The sequence below is a fragment of the Lolium rigidum genome, chromosome 2 (genome assembly GCF_022539505.1).
Source record: "Lolium rigidum isolate FL_2022 chromosome 2, APGP_CSIRO_Lrig_0.1, whole genome shotgun sequence".
NCBI lineage: Eukaryota > Viridiplantae > Streptophyta > Magnoliopsida > Poales > Poaceae > Lolium > Lolium rigidum.
In genome coordinates, this window is record NC_061509.1 from 152,554,383 (window position 1) to 152,560,620 (window position 6,238).

Here is a 6,238-nt window from a genome sequence, read left to right on the forward strand (position 1 = left end):
CATAATAAAAATTCACATGTTCAGAGGTGACACAATCATTCTTAACACTTCTGGACATTGCATAAAGCTACTGGACATTAGTGGATCAAAGAAATTCATCCAACATAGCAAAAGAGGCAATGCGAAATAAAAGACAGAATCTGTCAAAACAGAACAGTCCGTAAAGATGGATTTTATTAGGCCACCAGACTTGCTCAAACGAAAATGCTCAAATTGAATGAAAGTTGCGTACATATCTGAGGATCATGCTCGTAAATTGGCTTAATTTTCTGAGCTACCTACAGGGAGATAGACCCAGATTCGTGACAAGCAAAGAAATCTGGAACTGCGCAAGTAATCCAAATCTAGTACTTACTTTTCTATCAAAGACTTTACTTGGCACAACAAAACATAAAACTAAGATAAGGAGAGGTTGCTACAGTAGTAAACAACTTCCAAGACACAAATATAAAACAAAAATACTGGAGTAAAAACATGGGTTGTCTCCCATAAGCGCTTTTCTTAACGCCTTTCGCCTAGGCGCGTAAAGTGTAACTCAAGTAACATCGAGAGATGAAGCATCAACATCATAATTTGTTCTAATAATAGAATCATAAGGTAACTTCATTCTCTTTCTAGGGAAGTGTTCCATACCTTTCTTGAGAGGAAATTGATATTTAATATTACCTTCCTTCATATCAATAGTAGCACCAACGGTTCGAAGAAAAGGTCTTCCCAATATAATGGGGCAAGATGCATTGCATTCAATATCCAAGACAACAAAATCAACGGGGACAAGGTTATTGTTAACCATAATATGAACATTATCAACTTTCCCCAAAGGTTTCTTTTTAGCATTATCAACGAGATTAACATCCAAATAACAATTTTTCAATGGTGACAAGTCAAGCATATCATAGACTTTCTTAGGCATAACGTAAATACTTGCACCAAGATCACATAAAGCATTACAATCAAAATCTTTGACTCTCATTTTAATGATGGGCTCCCAACCATCTTCTAGCTTTCTAGGAATAGAAGTTTCAAGTTTTAGTTTCTCTTCTCTAGCTTTTATGAGAGCATTTGTAATATGTTTTGTGAAAGCCAAATTTATAGCGCTAGCATTGGGACTCTTAGCAAGTTTTTGCAAGAACTTTATAACTTCAGAGATGTGGCAATCATCAAAATCTAAATCATTACAATCTAAAGCAATGGGATTATCATCCCCAAGGTTGGAAAAAATTTCAGCAGCTTTATCACAAGCAGTTTCAGCAGCTTTAGCAGCTTCAGTAATTTTGCGCGCTTTGCACTAGGAGTAGAAGCATTGCCAACACCAATTATTTTACCATTGATAGTAGGAGGTGCAGCAACATATGAATCATTAGCATTGCTAGTGGTGGTAATAGTCCAAACTTTAGCTACATTTTCCTCTTTAGCTAGTTTTTCATTTTCTTCTCTATCCCACCTAGCACGCAGTTCAGCCATTAATCTTATATTCTCATTAATTCTAACTTGGATGGCATTTGCTGTAGTAACAATTTTATTTTCAATATCCCTATTAGGCATAACTTTCGATTTCAAAAGATCAACATCGTAGGCAAGACTATCAACTCTAGAAACAAGAATATCAATTTTATTGAGCTTTTCCTCAACAGCATTTGTTAAAGGCAGCTTTGTGTACTAATAAATTCTTTAAGCATGGCTTCAAGTCCAGGGGGTGTATTCCTATTATTGTTGTAAGAATTCCCATAAGAATTAGCATAACCGTTACCATTATTATAAGGATATGGCCTATAGTTATTACTAGAATTGTTCCGATAAGCATTGTTGTTGAAATTATTATTTTTAATGAAGTTTACATCAACATGTTCTTCTTGGGCAACCAATGAAGCTAATGGAACATTATTAGGATCAACATTAGTCCTATCATTCGCAAGCATAGACATAATAGCATCAACCTTATCATTCAAGGAAGAGGATTCTTCAACGAATTTACCTTCTTACCTTGTGGAGCTCTTTCCGTGTGCCATTCGTAGTAATTAACCATCATATTATCAAGGAGCTTTGTTGCTTCACCAAGAGTGATGGACATAAAGGTACCTCCAGCAGCTGAATCCAATAAATTCCGCGAAGAAAAATTTAGTCCCGCATAGAAGGTTTGGATGATCATCCAAGTAGTCACTCCATGGGTTGGGCAATTTTTAACCAGAGATTTCATTCTTTCCCAAGCTTGAGCAACATGTTCATTATCCAATTGTTTAAAATTCATTATGCTACTCCTCAAAGATATAATTTTAGTAGGGGGATAATATCTACCAATAAAAGCATCCTTGCATTTAGTCCATGAATCAATACTATTCTTAGGCAGAGATAGCAACTAATCTTTAGCTCTTCCTCTTAATGAGAAAGGGAACAATTTTAATTTTATAATGTCACCATCTACATCTTTATATTTTTGCATTTCACATAGTTCAACAAAATTATTGAGATGGGCAGCAAGCATCATCGTAACTAACACTGTAAAATTGCTCTCGCATAACAAGATTTAGTAAAGCAGGTTTAATTTCAAAGAATTCTGCGGTAGTAGCAGGTGGAGCAATAGGTGTGCATAGGAAATCATTATTATTTGTGCTAGTGAAGTCACACAACTTAGTATTTTCAGGGTTGGCCATTTTAGCAAGTAGTAAATAAAACAAACTAGATAAAGTAAATGCAAGTAAACTAATTTTTTTGTGTTTTTGATTATAGCAAGCAAGACAAGAAATAAAGTAAAGCTAGCAACTAATTTTTTTGTGTTTTGATATAATGCAGCAAACAAAGTAGTAAATAAAATAAAGCAAGACAAAAACAAAGTAAAGAGATTGAGAAGTGGAGACTCCCCTTGCAGCCGTGTCTTGATCTCCCAGCAACGGCGCCGTAAAATATGCTTGATGGCGTGTATTTCACACGTTCGTTGGGCAACCCCAAGAGGAAGGTATGATGCGCACAGCAGCAAGTTTTCCCTCGTAAAGAAACCAAGGTTTATCGAACCAGGAGGAGCCAAGAAGCACGTTGAAGGTTGATGGCGGCGGGATGTAGTGCGGCGCAACACCAGAGATTCCGGCGCCAACGTGGAACCCGCACAACACAACCAAAGTACTTTGCCCCAACGAAACAAGCTGAGGTTGTCAATCTCACCGGCTTGCCGTAACAAAGGATTAACCGTATTGTGTGGAAGATGATTGTTTGCAGAGAAAACAGTAGAAACAAGTATTGCAAGCAGATTTGTATTTCAGTATTAAAAGAATGGACCGGGGTCCACAGCTCACTAGAGGTGTCTCTCCCATAAGATAAAAGCATGTTGGGTGAACAAATTATAGTCGGGCAATTGACAAATAGAGAGGGCATAACAATGCACATACATGACATGATAAGTATAGTGAGATTTAATTGGGCATTACGACAAAGTACATAGACCGCCATCCAACCGCATCTATGCCTAAAAAGTCCACCTTCAGGTTATCATCCGAACCCCTCCAGCATTAAGTTGCAAAGCAACAGACAATTGCATTAAGTATGGTGCGTAATGTAATCAACAACTACATCCTCGGACATAGCGCCAATGTTTTATCCCTAGTGGCAACAAGCACAACACAACCTTAGAACTTTCTCGTCACCGTCCTGTGTGTCAATGCAGCATGAACCCACTATCGAGCATAAATACTCCCTCTTGGAGTTAAAAGTAAAAACTTGGCCGCAGCCTCTACTAGTAACTGAGAGCATGCAAGATCATAAACAACACATATGTAATAACTTGATAATTAACATGACATGGTATTCTCTATCCATCGGATCCCGACAAACACAACATAGAGTATTACGGATAGATGATCTTGATCATGTTAGGCAGCTCACAAGATCCAACAATGAAGCACAATGAGGAGAAGAGAACCATCTAGCTACCGCTATGGACCCATAGTCCAGGGGTGAACTACTCACTCATCACTCCGGAGGCGACCATGGCGGTGTAGAGTCCTCCGGGAGATGAATCCCCTCTCCGGCAGGGTGCCGGAGGAGATCTCCGTAATCCCCCGAGATGGGATCGGCGGCGGCGGCGTCTCGCAAGGTTTTCCGTATCGTGGTTTTTCGCCTCGTGGGTTTCGCGACGGAGGCTTTAAGTAGGCGGAAGGGCGGAGTCGGGGGCCCGACGAGGGGGCACACCATAGGCGGCGCGGGCCCCCTTGGCCGCGCCGCCATGTGGTGTCGCCACCTCGTGGCCCCACTTCGTATGTTCTTCGGTCTTCCGGAAGCTCCGTGGAAAAATAGGCCCCCGGGTCTTCGTTTCGTCCAATTCCGAGAATATTTCGTTACTAGGATTTCGAAACCAAAAACAGCAGAAAACGAGAACCGGCACTTCGGCATCTTGTTAATAGGTTAGTTCCAGAAAATGCACGAATATGACATAAAGTGTGCATAAAACATGTAGGTATCATCAATAATATGGCGTAGAACATAAGAAATTATCGATACGTCGGAGACGTATCACCCACTCGTGTTTTTGGCCCGGCCCACTAGCGTGTTGGGCCGGCCCACTTGCTATATGGTGGACCCCACATACTAAATGGGCCGGCCCTTTAACTGGAAAGTGGGACCCACCTGTGTTTTTGGCCCGGCCCACTAACTTGTTGGGCCGGCCCACTTGCTGTATGGTGGACCCCACATACTAAATGGGCCGGCCCATTAACAGGAAAGTGGGACCCACCTGTGATTTTGGCCCGGCCCACTAGCTTGTTGGGCTTGCCCATTTAATCTATTGTGGACCCCACGTACTAAATGGGCCGGCCCTATAGGAGGAAAATGGGACCCACAGGTTAATTGGGCCGGCCCAATAACTTCATGGGCCGGCCCACTTGCTTTAAGGTGGACCCCACTTGGTAAATGGGCCGGCCCGATAACAGGAAAGTGGGTCCCTCATGTTTTGTGGGCCGGCCCTTTTGCCTGTTGACCGGTCAAACGATTGCATTCGGCCCGGCCCACATGCTTAGTGGGCTGGCCCATTAATGTTTTGACCAGTCAACCTTAGAGGTTAGGCCCGGCCCACGTAACTAATGGACCAGCCGAGCTATATAGTTGACCGGTCAAACTAAGTCAGCTGGCCCGGCCCGCAAACTTAATGGGCCGGCCCGCTTAAGATGTGGCAGCCTCGTGTGGGCCTACCATCTACCACGGGTTTCGACGGTTAACGCCGTTAACGCGCGTCAACGGCGTCTCGCCACGTGTCGGCTTGCATGACGTCAGCAGTCAACGGGCTCCCGGAAACACTTCTGCAACGGTCCGATTTTCCGTGGCGGAAGGGCGCCCAAGTGCGACGGACCGAAAAAATCGTGGTAGGACTTCGCCTGACGCAGTTTCGACAACGGAACCCATATCGTCGGGTTAGGCCCATAGGCGACGAAAAATACCCCTTAGCGGACGATTTTGAGACGTTGTCTATTAGAACTTTTCTTGTAGTGTCGATATCATATGTTAATGGTTCTTTCGATCATGAAGTCATCGTTGAATATGTGGGCGCCATTATGGATCTCCAGGTCCCGCTATTGGTTATTGATCTGAGAAGTGTCTCGATCATGTCTAGTTCACGAACCGTAGGGTGACACACTTAAGGTTTGATGGTGTTTATGTAGATATGAAATTTGAAATGGAGACCAAATGTTGTTCGGAGTCTCGAATAGGATCCAGGACATCACGAGGAGCTCCGGAATGGTCCGGAGAATAAGATTCATATATGGGAAGTCATATTTCAAGTTTGTCACCCTTCCGGAGCTCCTCGTGATGTCCTGGATCCTATCCGAGACTCCGAACGACATTCTGTCTCCATTTCAAATTTTATATCTACTTAAACGACATCGAACCTTAAGTGTGTCACCCTATGGTTCATGAACTATGCAGACATGATCGAGACACTTCTCCGATCAATAACCAATAGCGGGACCTAGAGATTCATAATGACTCCGACATATTCAATGATGACTTCGTGATCGAAAGAACCATTAACATACGATACCTATTCCCTTTGACGCGCGATACTTTACTTATTCGAGGTTCGGTCATAGGTATCTCTATACTTAGTTCAACCTCGTTACCAATAATTACTCTTTACTCGTACCGTGAAATGACATCCCTTGTGACCTAGTCATATGCTTTAAGCTAATTCGATGACATTCCACTGGGAGGGCCTAGAGTATATCTATCCGTCATTTGGATGGACAAATCCCACTCA